At 37.0% G+C, this 18685-nt stretch overlaps 1 protein-coding gene across 1 annotated transcript in view; it reads right to left on the reverse strand.

Moving 5' to 3' along the window:
- The window catches only part of LOC127979202 (retinoic acid receptor beta-like), a 210493-nt gene extending 192162 nt beyond the window's left edge, over positions 1 to 18331 (reverse strand). The window contains exon 1 of the mRNA XM_052584490.1: positions 18116 to 18331. The gene's annotated coding sequence lies outside the window, so the exon portion shown is untranslated. The remainder of the gene's footprint in view (positions 1 to 18115) is intronic.
- Between the last annotated feature and the right edge of the window lie 354 nt (positions 18332 to 18685).

Consider the following 18685-nt stretch of genomic DNA (forward strand, 5'->3'; position numbering starts at 1 on the left):
ACAGAATGCACTTATTGTGTACATTGATATTTTTTACATTGAACTTACATTTGAAACAATTTCCTGTAATTATATCTGTAATTAACATTTTGAGTAAAAGCTATAACACTGTTGACTCTACAGTGTAAAACAATTTCAGGAATTTACAGGATTAAAGATTATTATTTTACAATAAATTACTATACTGTAGACTGTAAATGAACAGCAGAATGATACTAATATCACAGTACTGTGATATAACTGGGAATTCACATTAAACAGTTGTCTTTATCTGTGCCACTGTGAGAAATTTAGTTATTTACTACTGTAATTATTTAGAAGTCACTATATTGGTGATTAGTGATCAGTGTTTGCTTAGGATCTTGGACCTTGTATATTCAAATTTAGAATCTAATCTTGTCAGAATTGTGACAAATGAAAACATTTGAAGTTAGTTTTAAGTTAGGCAAAGTATTCTTAGAATGTACATGAAGATTTAATTTGAGTATTAGGGAGCCTTCACCTGAGTACTGACTGTTCACCGCTCCCTCTGCTTTTACAATCATTTGCTGTTTGGGACTATTTAACTCGAGTCTGCGTGTTCATACTTACAAGCCATACCTACATCTACGGGGTGGTGTTGGTGCAGTGGATAAGACACATGCCTTTGGTGTGAGAGACCGGGGTCGAATCCACTGTGACACCAATGTGTCCCTGAGCAAGACACTTAACACCTAGTTGCTCCAGAGGTGTGCGACCTATGACATATATAGCAATTGTAAGTCGCTTTGGATAAAAACATCAGCTAAATGTCAATGTAATCTACTGCAAAGTTCAATGAGGAACCAATGCAAGTGGGTTTTGACAAACTTTTCGAGGGTGAAAGAGCAAAATGATGCCAACTTCTACAACAACGTCTCCGTTTCTACTGCGGTGAACCAGGCCATCACTGTCAGGGATGCCCACACAAGGCTCAAAACACCATGCTGGTAAATAATGAACATTTCTCGCTACCTAGTAACCAGTCTTTCAAGCTTCCCCTGACCTTGCAAACTGAATATATATCCATTTCGCTAACAGCAATGATTAATTCTGGAGCTGCATTAAACCCCATTCATAAGTATATTGTCAAAAGATAAAATATCCCCACTCAGCCATGTAACCCACCCATAAAGATTAAAGTCATCAACGACACTGCAGTTGGAGATGGTACAATTCAGCAAACCAAGACACTAACCCTTCAAGTGGGCTTATTTCATCAGGAATACATATCACTCTATTTCATCAACTCTCCCAAGCATGAAGTCATTCTAGGATTTCCATGGTTGTATGTTCATGAACCCGTCATTTCCTGGCATCAGGGTGAGTTAACCAAGTGGACTGTCTTCTGTGAGAGTCACTGTTTCTCCTCAGTTCCACAACCATGTTATACCACTAGCATTGAAAGTCTCATAAGTACCAAGGCTGTTACTATTCCCCCATGTTATAACGACCTGGTAGAGGTCTTTAGTAAATCCAAGGCAACTCAACTACCACCTCATCATCCCTGGGACTGTAATATTGATTTACTCCCCAATGCCATGCCGTGTTTACTCTCTATCTCGAACTGAAACCTAAGCCATGGAGGATTATATTGAAGTAGCCTTAACCCCTGTGGGTTGTTGGGGACGTTTTCGTCCACTAGGGGGTAAAGTTGGGTCTTATTTTGGCAACAACTTTGTCTGTGTTTGAGCTAATGGAATGATTTTTGGTGACAAATTTTATTTTGACCCATATTTTGGGAAAATGATTTGAATTTTTTCAAAAACTCAACGGTACACTGTGGGCAAATTCACTACCCTTTCGAGTTGTTCGTGGATGAAAACATCCACTAAATTAAACTGCTGTAAAAATGTACCAGATAAATATTTTTTTCAATTTTTTTTGCATAACTCCAATAATCAACCTCAGTCCTGATCAAAACTACCAAATGTTTAAAAAAATTCCAAGATTTTAACTTTTTAATTACCAAGTTCATAAATTATGTCACTGATTTGGGAAAAAAAACCCCACACAAAATTACATATTTTCAATATAAAAAGTGATTGTGGACTGGATATTTTTTTACCTTTTATCACAGTCTTGGGTGTGTCAAAGATTAGTAACAAAATTGGCTTTGATGCATTGTTAGTTTTTGTGCAGCATTAGATTTAAATTTTTTCTCCCTAATTAGTTGTTGGTGGCTGTTTTTGCCCCATTGACTTCCATTATAATGACATTTTTTGATTTTTGATTGCAAAGCCATGACACCATATAATCATGCATTCTTGATTGTTTGTGGTTTTCCCTTTTGGGAAGAGGTAAAAAAATATATTTTTACAGTTGATCACTAAGTGGGACCATTAACCCTTTATATAGGCCTGTGCAAAAAAAGGCTTAGTTTCTGGCTTGTATATGGAGTTATATGGAGTATAACAGCAAATTATAGTGTTTGTGTGTGTGTGAGATTCCTGATTGTTGGTGGTTTTCCCTGTTGGGAAGAGGTAAAATTTGTTATTTTTTACAGTTGATCACTAGGTGGAACCATTAACCCTTTAAATAAGCCTGTGCAAAAAAAGTATTAGTTTCTGGCTTGTATATGGAGTTATATGGAGTATAATAGCAAATTATAGTGTGTGTGTGTGTTTGTGAGAGAGAGAGAGAGAGAGAGAGGGAGAGAGGGTGTGAGAGAGACCTTTGTGCACTTACCTTGATGTACAGTATCGAAAAAAATCCAAATATGCACCTCATGCTCTCAGAACCACATGGAGTAAACAATAAAAAAAGAAGTGTGTTTATGCACATGCTGCCTTTGATGGTGAAAAGTACAGATGGCCTATATGTGAAATGCTCGTCTTTTCTTGATGGTAAAGCCAGTTTAAAACCTTAAAATCCTGTAAAAAAAATCGACTTCGCATCAAATTTATGAACAATGTATTATGAACCAAAATGCAATACCAACTTCAATTAAGCTGCAGCTCGCTGGAGGGGTCAAGCTGCATAATCATTTCTAAAACTTTGGTACAAGTTGCTTGCTGCTCTTCTCACCATTAAATGACCAGCACGATGCCATGCAAGTGTTTAAATCCATGTACTTTGCTTTTGTTTAGTCTATTCCCTTGTTAAGTCTGACGTCACGTAGCAGCGCTTCCGTGTCCAAACGCTCTATCAGTTACCACGAAAAAACAACAAAAGGTGCTAATATAAACTCACAATGTGATAGAATACTAGCGAAAAAGTTATAATCTTAACCTTTAACTCCATACCGAAGTCCCAGATAGCCAGACAATGAAAATATAAATATAAAAAAATATTTATGAAAATTATTTGTGTTTGGGACACTGTGAGCACGGAGACTGTAGTGTATATCGTAAGTTTGAAAGCGTTTAGCTTAAATTATAAATATGAATAAACAATGCTCATAAACTGCTGCTGAGGTCATATTCTCAAGTGAAGCGAGTTGAGGCCTGGACCCGGAAACAGCGCTTCTTACGTCATCACTTAACAACCGAATACTTTCACCACCATTAAAAGGCAGCAGGTGCATAAATACACTTTTGTTTACTCCATGTAGTTCTGAGAGCTGAGGTGTACATTGTGATTTTCTGAAATACATTAAGGTAAGTGCACAAAGGTCTCTCTCACACACTCTGTCTCTCTCTTTCTCAAACACACACACATACACACAAACAATATAATAGGCTGTTATACTCCATATAGCTTCATATACAAGTCAGAAACTAAGCTTTTTTTGCACAGGCCTATCCAAAGGGTTAATGGTCCCACCTAGTGATCAACTGTAAAAATAACAAATTTTACCTCTTCCCAAAAGGGAAAACCACAAACAATCAAGAATGCATGATTATATGGTGTCATGGCTTTGCAATCAAAAAATGTCATTATAATGGAAATCAATGGGGCAAAAACAGCCACCAACAACTAAATAGGGAGAAAAAATTTTAATCTAATGCTGCACATTTTTGATTGCAAAGTCATGACACCATATAATCATGCATTCCTGATTGTTTGTGGTTTTCCCTTTTGGGAAGAGGTAAATTTGTTATTTTTACAGTTGATCACTAGGTGGGACCATTAACCCTTTAGATAGGCCTGTGCAAAAAAAAGGCTTAGTTTCTGGCTTGTATATGGAGTTAAATGGAGTATATTAGCAAATCATAGTGTTTGTGTGTGTGAGAGATTCTTGATTGTTGGTGGTTTTCCCTGTTGGGAAGAGGTAACATTTGTTATTTTTACAGTTGATCACTAGGTGGGACCATTAACCCTTTAGATAGGCCTGTACAAAAAAAAAAAGCTTAGTTTCTGACTTGTATATGAAGCTGTATGGAGTATAACAGCATATTATATTGTCTGTGTATGTGTGTGTGTGTGTGTGTGTGTGTGTGAGAGAGAGAGAAAGAGAGAGAGATCTTTGACATGCCCAAGACTGTAATAAAAGGTAAAAAAAAATATCCAGTCCACAATCACTTTTTAAATTGAAAATATGTAAATTTGTGTTTTTTTTTCTCTCCCCCCAAATCAGTGACATAATTTATGAACTTGTTAATAAAAGAGTTAACATCTTGGATTTTTTTTAAACATTTGGTAGTTTTGATCAGGACTGAGGTTGATTAATAGATTTATGCAAAAAAAAAAATTGAAAATAATATTTATCTGATACATTTTACAGCAGTTTAATTTAGTGGATGTTTTCATTCACTACCATAACGAAAGGATAGTGAACTTGCCCAGAGTGTACCATTGAGTTTTTGAAAAATATCAAAGCATTTTCCCAAAATATGAGTCAAAATAAGATGTCACTCAAAATCATTCCATTAGCTCAAACACAGAGAAAGTTGTGGCCAAAATAAGACTCAACTTTACCCCCTAGTGGATGAAAACGTCCCCAACAACGCATAAGGGTTAAGGATGGTGACGAATGGAAAACTGCCTTCCTCACCAACAGGGGGCACTATGAGTATCAGGTCATGCCATATGGACTTGCCAACGCACCAGCTGTCTTCCAGTCCTTCATTAACGAGATCTTCCGAGACTTGCTGAATCAGTATGTACCGTAACTGCATACATTGATGACATTCTTATATACTCCAATTCAGAAGCAGAACATATTAACCACATCAAGACTGAATCAACTGTATGTCAAGGCAGAGAAATGTGAGTTTCATGTCAGGCAGACATCATTCCTTGGTTATCACATTAGTCACCAGGGTGTCAAGATGGATGAAGCTAAAGTCAAGGCATTCAGTGAATGGCCACAACCATCCACCATCAAGGGGCTTCAAAGGTTCTTGGGGTTTGCTAATTTCTACAGGGCAATTCATTAGGAACTACAGTATGGTTGATTCCCTTCTGACATCTCTGTTGAAAGGACTACCATCAAAACTCAAGTGGAAAGAAGAGGTCACTCAAGCATTCAACACTCTGAAAGTAAAATTTACCACACCCCGCATTCTCAAACACCAGGACCCCTATCTCCCGTTCAATGTGGAGGTAGAAACTTCAGACTCAGGAATCGGACCTCTGCTGTCCCAACGCCATGGCCAACCTGGTAAACTGTATCCCTGTGCATTCTTCTCAAGAAAACTTACATCAGCTGAAATAAACTACAATATCGGAAATAAAGAACTTCTGTCCATGAAAGCCGCTATTGAGCAATGGAGACACTGGCTCAAGGGAGCAGTCCATCCTTTTTAGGTGATCACCAACCACAACAACTTATATTTATACATTTATATAAAATATATATCAAAGGTGCCAAGAGACTCAACCCACGCCAAGCACGTTGGTCCCTTTTCTATACCATATTCAAATTCACAGTGACCTATCATCCAGGCAGCAAAAACATTAAAGCAGATGCTCTCTCCAGGCAGTATGACCTTCCCCTCAAAAGCCATACTCCAGAATGTTTTCTTCCCCCGTCTGTAATCATCGCCCCAATTACCTGGGATATTATGGAGGAGATACAGCAGGAACAGCTCCAAGAACCAGCTCCTGCCAACTGCCCACCTAACACATTACATCCCACAGAGTCTATGTCACAGGGTAATTCAATGCGTCTACACCTCTGTCAGCTCTGGCCACCCTGGAATCTCCTGCACTCTGCACGTGCTATGCAACTGGTTCTGGTTGCCTTCAATGTTCAAATATTTCACTTCTTATGTAAAAGCCTGTCAGGTCTGTGCAAAATCCATGACCCCCAAGAAGTTACCATCAGGATTTCTCTAACCGCTGCCCTTTCTGCATCCTTGGTCTCATCTCTTCATAGACTTTGTTACTGACTTACCTCCGTCCAATGGTTTCACCGCAATTCTAGTTATCATAGATTGATTCTTCAAGTCATGCCGGTTGATCCCCTTGGAAGGACTGCCCACAGCCATGGAAACTGCACAGGCAATGTTCCATCATGTCTTCAGGAACTATGGCATGCCGTAAGATATTATCAGTGATAGAGGCACCCGGTGCACAACACAAGTCTGGAGAGCATTCTGCAAGCAACTCGATATTAATGTCTCACATCAGGTTATCACCCACATGCTAATGGTCAATTGGAACGATTAAACCAAGAACTTGGCAGATAATTGTGATCCTATTGCAGCAAAGAACAGCACCGATGATCGGAATTCCTCCCATGGGCAGAATATGCACAGAATTCACTCACTCATTAACAGGTCTAACTCATTTCCAGTGCGTCCTGGGATATCCACCCCCTATGTTTCCGTGGTCTGGCAAACCATACAGGCCAACAAGCAACATCGACCACACCGTCCCTACCAACCGGGACTGGTCTGGCTCTCCACAAGGGACCTACAGTTGCAGCTACCAAGCAGGAAGCTCAGCCCAAGTTATGTTGGTATTTTGCCCAAGGTATGTTGAGAGGAATTAGCTGTCTGTATTAGCAGCTATCAACAGTATATATATGTGAGCCTGGATCACAAAACCAGTCATTGGAGTACATTTGTTTTTAAACGGATAGAATGTTAGGATAGGCCCTGTTTAATTCAGAAGGTGGGGCTACCTGCAATACGAGTGACATGTCTTGGGTATTAATGGGTATTCTATATATTCTTTGGTGTAAGCATGAAAGTTCTGAAACTGAAGCTGTAGAACTAGTAGAACATGATGAAACAGAAGAACTCACCCACAATATCCACTGAACGCCACACATATCCGCCGCCCGCTGTGAATATGATCAGCACTAGACTTAGCTACTTTTAGATACTTTTAGCGGCTTTTTGTTGGAAGATGTCACCAGTGCTGCCCCACGAGCACGAGGTCTGACTCTCCCGGAGTTTCTCTCTGTGTCGGTTCTGTGCAGTGAGTGGCAGAGAAGCATCGCAGCGGACTCGTCAATAAATGAGTACAAAGCAGTGTTTCCAAGTACCTGTTGCTTACTGACTGTTTGGGATTATAAATACAAGCATAGTTTGTCTGTTAATATTATGCACTTTTGTTGTTGTTGTTGTTGTTTTGTTTGTTACTCTGTCACACAGACAGTGTGCTGCATGAGATCAAAAAGTAATATAGCCACAACCACTGCATAGCCGCTCAACATGCATCTTCTGTACATGCATGTTGATTTTATCAGAAGATGTCATGATTATAATAATTAGTAGAAAATTTGGTCTACACCCGGTCATGCATGACATTTTTTTTTTATATAAATACTGTCATATACCATGAAACTGGTATAATTTGTATAATTTAGAAATTAATGATATAAATTTTTCATCATACCGCCCACCACTATCCTTATATTTTTTGGCATTAAAGAAAACATTAGAACAGCCCTCTGGCTTGGTGTGTCCTGGGCTTTGGAATTGGAAACGTCTTCCAATTCCCAACAGTCAGCAGAAGTGAGGAAAAAGTGTTTATGCATGGATTCGCTACAAGGGACCTTTATTCATCCCAATGAGCCATGTGAGGGACGTATTATTACAGATGTGTGCACTTTATTTCACCTCTTCTGAACTGTTGACAACCAACACCAGCTTACTCCATTGAAAGGCTTGGAAGAGCAAGGACAATTTTTTACATAACTTTGACTGGATTATTCTGAAAAAAAAAAAGTCACATTCACCTATGATGCTTTGAGGGTGAAGAGAATATAGACAATTGTCCTCCTCAGGTGAACTAACCCTTTAAGTACCATTGTTCTCTCTCTGTTAAGGGAGAGCGTGGAAAACTAGTCAAATTTTCCTAAAATGTTATTTTTCAGTAAAGGCATGCAGTTAAAACTACCTTCATGTCCAGAGGAACTAGTACTAGTACACTCTAAAAAAATATTTAATGAATATTTAATGAATTTAATTTAATAAATAATGGCACAAATGTAATTTTTAAACCGTATGCATTAATAACCAATTATGTGTCTATTATATTTCTGTCATGGCAGTACTGAATAGCTTTGCATGTTAGTAAACATGACATGATATACTCTAATATACTTGGAATAGAATAGATCTGCTATATACTGCACCTACCCAGACGTCATTTCAAACCTGAATGTTACCAACAAACCTGACTGTTAACAACAGTCCTCAAAATATATTTTTTGTTTTGTAATGATGACAGCATTTGTACATTTTTGGGTGAACTTCTCAATGTTTAATTTTCTCAGATTACCTGTGGATGGATCCTTCGGGGATCAGTGGAAACTGTGGTTACCCACTGATCGTCTGCAGTGTGGGCAATAGCACAATGGTCAATAGTCAGAGCGGGAAAAGAAGGGGTTGCTAAACTAGAGGAAGATATCATGGGACCATGTTTTAGTGAGCAGTGACATTATATAGCCAGTGTTCATGCGTGACAGCAAGTCATTGACATCAAGTTTCCTCTCTTTTTCTATTTGCCTGCAAAGCTACTGGAACATTTCCCCCCTCTTCATCTAATCACTGAATAAAACAGACAACAACAATATGTAGGACAGTCCTGTACAATGACTTTTACGACCTTCATACTACAACAGCTGGCGAGATGAACAAAAAAAAATTATTGATTATAGCACCATGTTTAGAACTGCTCCCATAGCATTATATTTAGTTGACAGACTGAGTGACTGCCTGACTGACTGAAGAGTGTTTTGTCCCTCTGATGTTCAGAAGCTGTTGTACGTGCTGGACACATGAAAATGGACAAAGGTATTGGTGTTGGTATTAGTAACTGAGAATATTATTCAGATATCTGCATTGCAAATGAGATCTGCATTTAAAACAGAGTTGCCCTTCAAATAACATCTGTTCAAGCAATCTTAAGGCACAAAGCAGCACATAAATGTCTGCATAACATACTTTGAAGTGCTCCAATGCCATGCCTTAGAGTCCTCAATCTAAGACTAAAAGGTGTGATGAACATTTAACAGGAAGCTTTGTATGCTGCAACAATCCTCACATCATTCAAACAATATCTGCCTTTATTTGCATGTGTTTGAACAAGTCAGTTGTTTTGCAGTACAAGATTATTGAAAATTAGCATTAAGTTTGGATTTTTGAAAGAATTCCCCTCCCATCCACGTTGAAAAAGTGAAACAACTGTGTTATTTATTTAAAGTGCTTTTATTTATTTATTTATTTGTTTGTTTGTATGGTTTGTCTTACAGCACTCCCCTTAAAATGAAAAGAAACCATTTTAACTGTTTTCACTTGACACCAGAGTGTTGAAGTGCAGAACACATACTGGCTATCTTTACTGACTGTACAAATCATTGTGGGTATTATTTTTATTAAATAATTAATTCATTTTCTTTTTCCTTTTTTAGCTTATTATTTTTTGTTTGTTCATAACCAAATTTAAAAAGACATCACAATTTATATTAAGGTCTTTCAGAATTGTATTTATCTATAGACAGTAAAGTAAATTAAAAATGTTTTGTAAATTCTACTTTTATATTATAGGTAATTTAGATGTAGTTTCCGGTGAAATAAGGTCAAAAATGTCAAGCCTACTAGACTCAATTATGTAGTTCAAATATGAACCAGTCAAGTATTGGGAAATTATTTTTGATGACAACATAACTGAAAAAGTAATTCCCAGCAAGCTTTACATGGGACTTAATCAGGAGAGTACACATTTTTAAATTAAGTACTTTTTTAAATTATTCCTCAGCTGGGCTGAAAAAAAAAAATATTATTTCAAAACCACAGCATTAAGATCTACAGTGAATGTCAGACTTATTCAAAATAATAAGAAATTATTATGAATTAAATATCCCTGCGGTATATATCCATTCATACTGTATTATACATTTTTAAGCACACCAGGGTGACTAGGAACATGAAATTTGCCAGCAGTGACTTTTTGGCCAGACGTGGCTGTTTTACAAGAGTATAAATATGAAATTCACTTAATCATCCTTTCCAGTACATTACATTTACATTTACATTTACATTTAGTCATTTAGCAGATGCTTTTATCCAAAGCAACTTACAAATGAGGACAATGGAAGCAACCAAAAACATTAATAGAGCAATGATATATAAGTGCTATAACAAGTCTCAGTTAGCTTAAACGCAGTACACGTAGCAAAGGCTTTTAAATAATATAATAAATAAAATGAAAACAGATACAATAGAAAAAGAATAGAGCAAGCTAGTGCTAGAGGTGACTGAGCCTGGTTTCTCCCAAGGTTTTTTTCTCCATTCTGTCACCGATGGAGTTTCGGTTCCTTGCTGCTGTCGCCTCTGGCTTGCTTAGTTGGGGTCACTTCATCTACAGTGATATCATTGACTTGATTGCAAATAAATGCATAGACACTATTTAACTGAACAGAGATGACATCACTGAATTCAATGATGAACTGCCTTTAACTATCATTTTGCATTATTGAGACACTGTTTTCCTAATGAATGTTGTTCAGTTGCTTTGACGCAATGTATTTTGTTTAAAGCGCTATATAAATAAAGGTGACTTGACTTGACTAGAGGTATTTTTTATATAAGTGTATAAATAAAAAAGAAAATAGAATACAAAAAGATTAGAAAGGTAGTATGATTTTTTTTTTAAAGAATATAACTAGAATAGTGAGTGCTAAAGTTAAAGGGTCAAATAAAGATGGAAGAGATGTGTTTTAAGCCGATTCTTAAAAATGGTTAAGGACTCAGCTGCTCAGATTGAGTTAGGGAAGTCATTCCACCAGGAGGGAAGATTTAATTTAAAAGTCTGTAAAAGTGACTTTGAGCTTTTTTGGGATGGCACAATCAAGCGACGTTCACTTGCAGAACACAAGCTTGTAGAGTGCACATAAGTCTGAAGTAATTAATTTAGGTAAAGGGGTGTGGAGCCAGTGGTAGTTTTGTAGGCAAACATCAATGCCTTGAATTTTATGCGAGCAGCTATTGGTAGCCAGTGCAAACTGATAAACAGAGGTGTGACGTGTATTCTTTTCGGCTCATTAAAAAATTAATCTGGCTGCCACGTTCTGGATTATTTGTAAAGGTTTTAAAGAACTGGCTGGAAGACCTGCCAAGAGAGCATTGCAATAGTCCAGCCTGGACAGAACAAGAGCTTGAACAAGGAGTTGTGCAGCATGTTACCAAAGAAAGGGCTTGATCTTCTTGATGTTGAATAAAGCAAATCTGCAGGATCGGACAGTTTTAGCAATGTGGTCTGGTGGTCTGAGAAAGATCATAACAATCATAACTTCTGGCTGTTTTTGAAGGAGTTATGGTGATGTGCCTAACTTGATGGTGAAATTGTGATTAAACGATGGGTTTGCCGGAACCACAAGCAGTTATTTGCAAGGTTGAGTTGAAGGTGATGGTCCTTCATCCAGTGAGACATGACTGTTAGACAAACTGAGATGCGAGTAGCTACCGCCGGATTATCAGGATGGAATAAGAGGTAGAGTTGAGTCTCATCAGCATAGCAGTGGTATGAAAAGCCATGTTTCTGAATGACAGAACTTAATGATGCCATGTAGACAGAGAACAGAAGTGGTCCAAGAACTGAGCCCTGAGGCACCCCAGTAATGAGATGTTGTGACTTGGACAACTCACCTTTCCAAGATACTTTGAAGGACCTATCTGATAGGTAAGACTCAAACCACTGGAGTGCGGTTCCTGAGATGTCCTTTGTCAGAAGTTTTGACAGGAGGATTTGGCGGTTAACCGTGTCAAAAGCAGCGGACGGATCAAGCAAGATAAGAATTGAAGGTTTAGATTCTGCTCTTGCCAGTCTTAGAGCTTCAACAACTGAGAGCAAGGCAGTCTCAGTTGAATGTCCACTTCTGAAACCAGATTGGTTGCTGTCAAGGAGGTTGTTCTGTGTGAAAAAAGGCAGAGACTTGGTTGATCACAGCTCGTTCACGTGTTTTTGAAAGGAAGAAGGAAAGGAAGAAGGGAAACTGGTCTGTAGTTCTCTAAGAGAGATGGGTTAAAGGTGGGTTTCTTAAGTAGTGGAGTTATACGAGCCTGTCTAAATGATGAGGGAAAAACACCAGTGTGGAGAGATATGTTAATGATGTGAATGAGTGCAAGTACAGCTGCAGGAGAAATGGCTTAAAGGAGATGAGATGGAATAGGATCAAGTGGACAAGTAGAAGGATGATAAGAAAGGATGAGTTTGGAGAATTCTGGCTCAGAGAGTGAAGAGTAGGATAATTATAATAAGTATAATTCTGAAGTGCAACAAAAGATTTTTGAGCTTCACAAAACAGAAAGTGGTTGTAGGGAAATGGGTAAAGCATTCAAAATTCCCATTTCCACCATCAGAGATGTTCCGAATCCTGGAAGAGGAAGTGTATCTTGTCCTAATGGACGGTGAGTAGTATAGTTTCAGTGTCCAAACACTCAAGGATCCAAGGATCACAGCTGAGCAACTGCAAAACTAGTAGAACTTAGAGTTCTACAAAAAAAGAAAGAAATCAGTTGCCAGACACTACTGGAACTTTCTATGGTCAGACGAAACTTAAAAAAAGGACACACAATATGGGTTTACACTGGAATAAAAAATTAGCCCATATTCCCACGGTTAAATATACTGCTGGATCTTTAAAGGTCCTGCACATTTTGTTCAGATTCATGACATCGTGGAATCTATCAAATACCAACATAAAAAAAAATAAAAATAAACTGGGGCTCGTTTTTACAGAGGGTATGGCTGGATCTTCCACCAGGACAATGATCCAAAACAAATACAAAAACCAACACCAGGCATTATAGTAGTTGTTTTCTTGGCAAATGAAGGTTTGCAAAAAATATTGAATGAAAAAGGGGCCAATAACTGTGGCCACCGTGTAACGGAGAATTTTTCTTGAATTTCATAATGAGAATTTCCCCCATTTCAACTGTTTTACTTCAGTGAAAGGATTTTGTGTAAATTTTTTGAATGAAGGATCAAGAGAATAAACATTGGTCTTCACAGGCTTCTTTGCTCATATTTACCAAGAGGGCTAATAATTCTGACCTTCACTGTACTGTAAATCAGAGCCATGAATATACCTGAATTAATAGAGTCAGCAGATACAATCTGTATTAAAGTAATTAATTTCACTACTTTTCTAGTTTTCGCAAAGTTTTTGGAGCCTAAATGTATGGGTAATAACTTTTTTGTCATGTAATATTAATTTAAATATTATTATAATTATATTTTTACTGATTAAAAAGAACGTAAATTAAAAGAATAATTTGGGATGATTTAAGTTTTCTTATTTAAACCAATAACTATGTTCAGATAGTCGCTTTCATTATTTGCCCCACAATTGTTACTTGAGTGCATCACTAATTTCATTCTAATCTCTTGAATAATCATACAGCACGGCTTATTTTACACCACAAGATGAACCTACATTCTATTTTTATTTAGAGTAACAAGCCTCCAACAAAATTTTTAAAATAGAGCCCTTCAGCTTCCTCCGTAAAACTGACAGTGTTCAGGAATGCAGGGTTTAATGAGGCAAATTAAACCCACTGATGCAATTTTTACATACGGCTCACGGTTAGAAATCAGTATGCTAGCTTGGTTCAGTCCTGCAATGAACAAGATATCTTTCATCCATTATTGATGCGGTGAGCGAGTGCTCTACCCCTGAAGGCACGCTAGGATTCCCAGAGCCCGGTCTGCCATCAAAGGCTCTTCTATAATCTCTGCTTTTCTTTTTCTCTTTCTCTCTCTCTCTCTCTCTCTCTCTCTCTCTCTCTTTCTTTCTTTCTCTCTTTTACCCTGCTAACATTTTTTGACTCATCGTATCCATTTACTGGATTTTTATGAACTAGGTTTAATGAAGGTTTAATTATCCAGTTATTTGCATAATTATATGGGTGTTAAGATCATATTGTGTTGGTTAAAGCCTCAGTAATTAAGACATTAATAACTTGAGGCTTAAGAAGCTTGTATATGCAGTTAGGTTTTGTTTTTGTACATAAATTCAGAAGGTAAACAAATCAATTGTTCTCTCAAAGTTGGCTGCGTGTTTGTTCTGAAGAAGGAAAAACAGCTCAATGCAAATAATAAAATAAACCATATATTTGTCCATAGTTAGAACAGAAAAATAAATATTTTAACAGGGAAGAAAAATTGTTTGGAATATTGCAGATTCAACACATGCCATTTTTTTAAGCGAGAGTAAAATACAGTTCAGCTTTACTTGCAGCATAGATTAAGACAGTTTCTTGAAACTACAATGTGTTTTGTGTATTGAATTATTGAGTGCTGGATTAATTAATTGTTCAAAAAATTTTAAAAAGAGAGTTATGGATTTGGACATGTACAGACTTCATCTAGGCCTAAATTAAGATTTTGAAATTTCACTCTTTTCTTTCTTTTTTTTCCCCCTACTTTTTTTATAAAGTACAATATTTATCTTTGCCTGATCAGTTATTGTTCCTTATTTATTTCCATGATTTGTCCATACCTGGAAAGCACTATTTTAAATCCCATTATTTCTATTGTTGTTTTATTATAGAGCTGAGTTGGACTTGTTTGATTAAATTGCAACACCTCATGATACTCACATATTGTGTATTACCAGATGAGCAGTGAACTGATGCACTGAAGAATCTGATGCCATAAAGCAAACATTGTCCCCTTGCCAATTTTGCATAGGGTTCAAGTTCGAATGGCTAAAACACTTTCTCTTGCATATAATCTTAACCTTTCTATTCTATCTACTGGTTTATATATATATATATATATATATATATATATATATATATATATATATATATATATATATATATATATATATATATATATATCAATATTTAAAATGCTGTTCACAATAGATGAAATTATACAAAAGTGCAGTTTTAATAATCTGTGTGTGTATTTGCCGTGTGTGACATAAATGTAAAGGTCTCTTATGATTATACATAATACAGTATATATATTCAAGTGCTAAGAAACTGTAGATGTAGGTCTACTTAAATGCACACAGAAACAGATCTGCATTATGAAAATATACAGTGTTTCACCAGATTTGACAAGCACATTCAGCAGTGATCTGACATGCAGTGTTGCATGTGTTTGCTAGTATATGCCAGCTCTCTTCTCAGATGATAGACACCTTCTATAAACTGAGGAGCATTTGCCACCTACTGACTGCAGTCTGCAATCACATGAACACTGGGTCCTTTCAGGAGCTACTGGGTTCTTCGGTGCACTGAGCACATAAAGAAGTAATTCTCTTTTTAAGGGAATGTTAGATTAAATTGTACATAGAAATTTGTTTCATGAATGAGGTCCCTTAAATGAATTACTATAAAGGATTTACTGAATGTGTATTGATTTCAGAAACTCTTTAATATAAGAGCACTTACTTAAAAAAAAAAAAAAAAGCTTCTAACTCTAACAAACATTAAGATGAATTTAAAAATCTTTGAAACGGATACAAAGCCATACATGAAAGCAGAAGAATGTAACATTACTGAGGCGAGGAGCAGGAGAAATTAACAACATTATTAATGTAGGCGTACTCCAGGCTATTACAGCCTCAAGCTTCATCCTTTGATATATTTCCCGACTCATTACTTTTGCATGACTGAGAGTTTAATCACCACCTAACGCTCAACATCTTCAGTATATCACCGCATTCCCCAGAATGCTGAACTTGGTTTTGCTGAGACGCCGCTTGAATTCTGATAAGATTCACGGAGCATCCCAGACACTCCAAACGCCTCTGTGCCGCTGGTCAGGCAAAGTTAAGTCTCTTATTCAATTTTGCTAAGATAGTCTGCCAAAGCAATGCATTAATAAAAAGACTCACAAGTCAATTGAAGATTATTAGCATACCACAAAAGCCTTTCTTTAAACCTCTTTCAGCGAGAGGAACATCAAAGGAGTTTCTTTTCCAAGGTAGTTGGGACAAAATGCATTTGGAATTAGACAGCGAACCAGAACCAAGCCTGCAGGAAGAACACAGACTCGTCCCTGTCCGACACTCATGCAATCTTCCTCAAATAAAGCTGTATCCGAGAGAGACCGTTTTGTTTGTTGCATTATATCTACAATTTAATTTGCTTTTTAAGCAGTGAATTTGCATGACTTGTCAAGTTATTCAGAATAATTGGATAAAACAATATTTTAGAGATGCACTTCAAAACTAACTAACTTGAAAATACTTTCCCTTATAGAAAGGTCTGCCTGTTTAAGAACTTCAGACCTTGAAAACATTATTTTAAATTCCCTGGTCTCGGTACATATTTTACGAGGTGGATACTTCATATACGAATTCATACTTGTACAAATCATATGATTTTTGCTAAATCTTACGTATTTTACCAGTGCACACTTCATATAAATTTGTATGAATGACATACACCTAAACCTACCCATCGTACGAGTGAGGTCTTACGAATTAGCCACCTCGTAAAATACGTACGAATTCGCCGCGAGACAGCATTGGATATTTCCTTGTTCATCACGTGTATGAAATGATGTTTCCCTCTTGTTGTTACAGTTATTGTATTTGGTCACTATTGAAATACTTTTAGTTGAAAACTTTTTTTACTTAATTAAACCAGTTACTATACATTTTACTACATGATGAAAAATTTTTTGATTCCCTGAGAAAATATATTTTTTATAATGATTATAGTTTTTCCACTAACTTGTTTGCTGGGTGAAAAGTCAAATCGTAGGTATGAAAGTAAAAATTTAATAACCATCTTATTTTATGCTTTATGTCTTTTGATAATTTATAGAAGAGATAAAGTGGCATACCAGATAAAATGCATCAAAACTGACCAACCACTAAAGCATGCAGACACACACTCATTTGCTTAGATAAATGGAGACGTACTATTGTATTGACTATTTTTGTATTGTTTTACCGTATATGCAGCTAGTTATATATATATAATAACCTAGCATTATAACAGAACTGTTTCTGTATTTTTCATATTGATTTTCCTAATTTTTCACCCAGAATATGCTTACATAGGTACACCCACACAAAATATACTCAGGAAATTTAGATTCCCATCGATTCATCACACCAAGGACTCCACAGAAGCAGAAGAAAAGTATTACCCAAACTGTTAATTGATTTAAAACTAGTTGTTATGCTTCAGAGAGTAAAGCAGTATGGTTATATAGAGAAATTAAGCAATAGAAAAGGCAAAACATACTGTATGACTGCCATGAGAAATCAGATGTCAGGAGAAATTCCCCGAGAGGTTTCACATGACATAGGTTTATAGATCCTTCTGTAATTCAGATTAATAATGGCCTCTATCTTCAAAGACATGACAGACAGGGATAAGATAATTTACAGCAGACGACAGGCTATAACTGACATGCAGTAGAACCTACTGTACCCAGCTGTGAAATTTGTCTTTTTAAAAATCCCTGTTAATAATGCTCTTACATTTCTAAGGCTTATCTTAAGGGGTTTGTAACAAACAGGCCCTCTGCTAGACTTTCATATTTATAAAATATGGTATATGGTATATGAATACAGCAGTTATTCAGCAGCCTGCAGCAGGCTGTATATTAAAGATCCATGGTGTTACCGTATAACAGTATCAGTGTACCGTGGCACCCATGCAGAACTTCACAAGGGTCAGCCGATTTGGTTGATCAAAGTTACATAACAATACACCGCTCGATGGTGCCTCATTTTGGTTAAACACTGATGTATTGTTCTCATTGGGAATAACGCTGCACTCACCTGCCGATCTCTGTGGATGACGACATGTTCACTTTCACTTTCTTCACGCGCACAGGGCGCGCTTTCTGAGGACGTGTCCGCTTTCGCCGTTTGAATCGCAGCGGTCTGTAACCCCGGTAAGATCCTCGGTTCGCTCACGCTGAGTTTTCTGTCAGAAAGCGCGTAGCAGGTGCAGGGGTGATCTGTGCTAATGTCATGATCTGCGGAGAGACCCCTCCTCACCGGCTCTCCTCCTCCTCCTCTCAGCCCCGGAGCAGCTGTGAGCCCCGGTTACCGGAGACAAAACTGGAGCTCGATTTACAGGCTGAAGTTTACAGAAATTAACCATCGTTTCACAGCGGTACAACAGCTGAACTATGATATCGTAAAAACAAAGTTACCACAAAATTAATGTGTACCACAATATGCTTAACACATTAGTATTAGCCTTGGCATAACATATAAAATAAAAATACAAAAATCTATTTCATTTGTTGTTACTAACAACATAAAGTGCATGGGTTTCATGAAAAGCTGATGATTAATTAAACCATACAAATGTTACATAAAAATAAATCATTTAAAAATAAA

The sequence above is a fragment of the Carassius gibelio genome, chromosome B19 (assembly GCF_023724105.1).
Source record: "Carassius gibelio isolate Cgi1373 ecotype wild population from Czech Republic chromosome B19, carGib1.2-hapl.c, whole genome shotgun sequence".
In the NCBI taxonomy this organism is placed as follows: Eukaryota; Metazoa; Chordata; class Actinopteri; order Cypriniformes; family Cyprinidae; genus Carassius; species Carassius gibelio.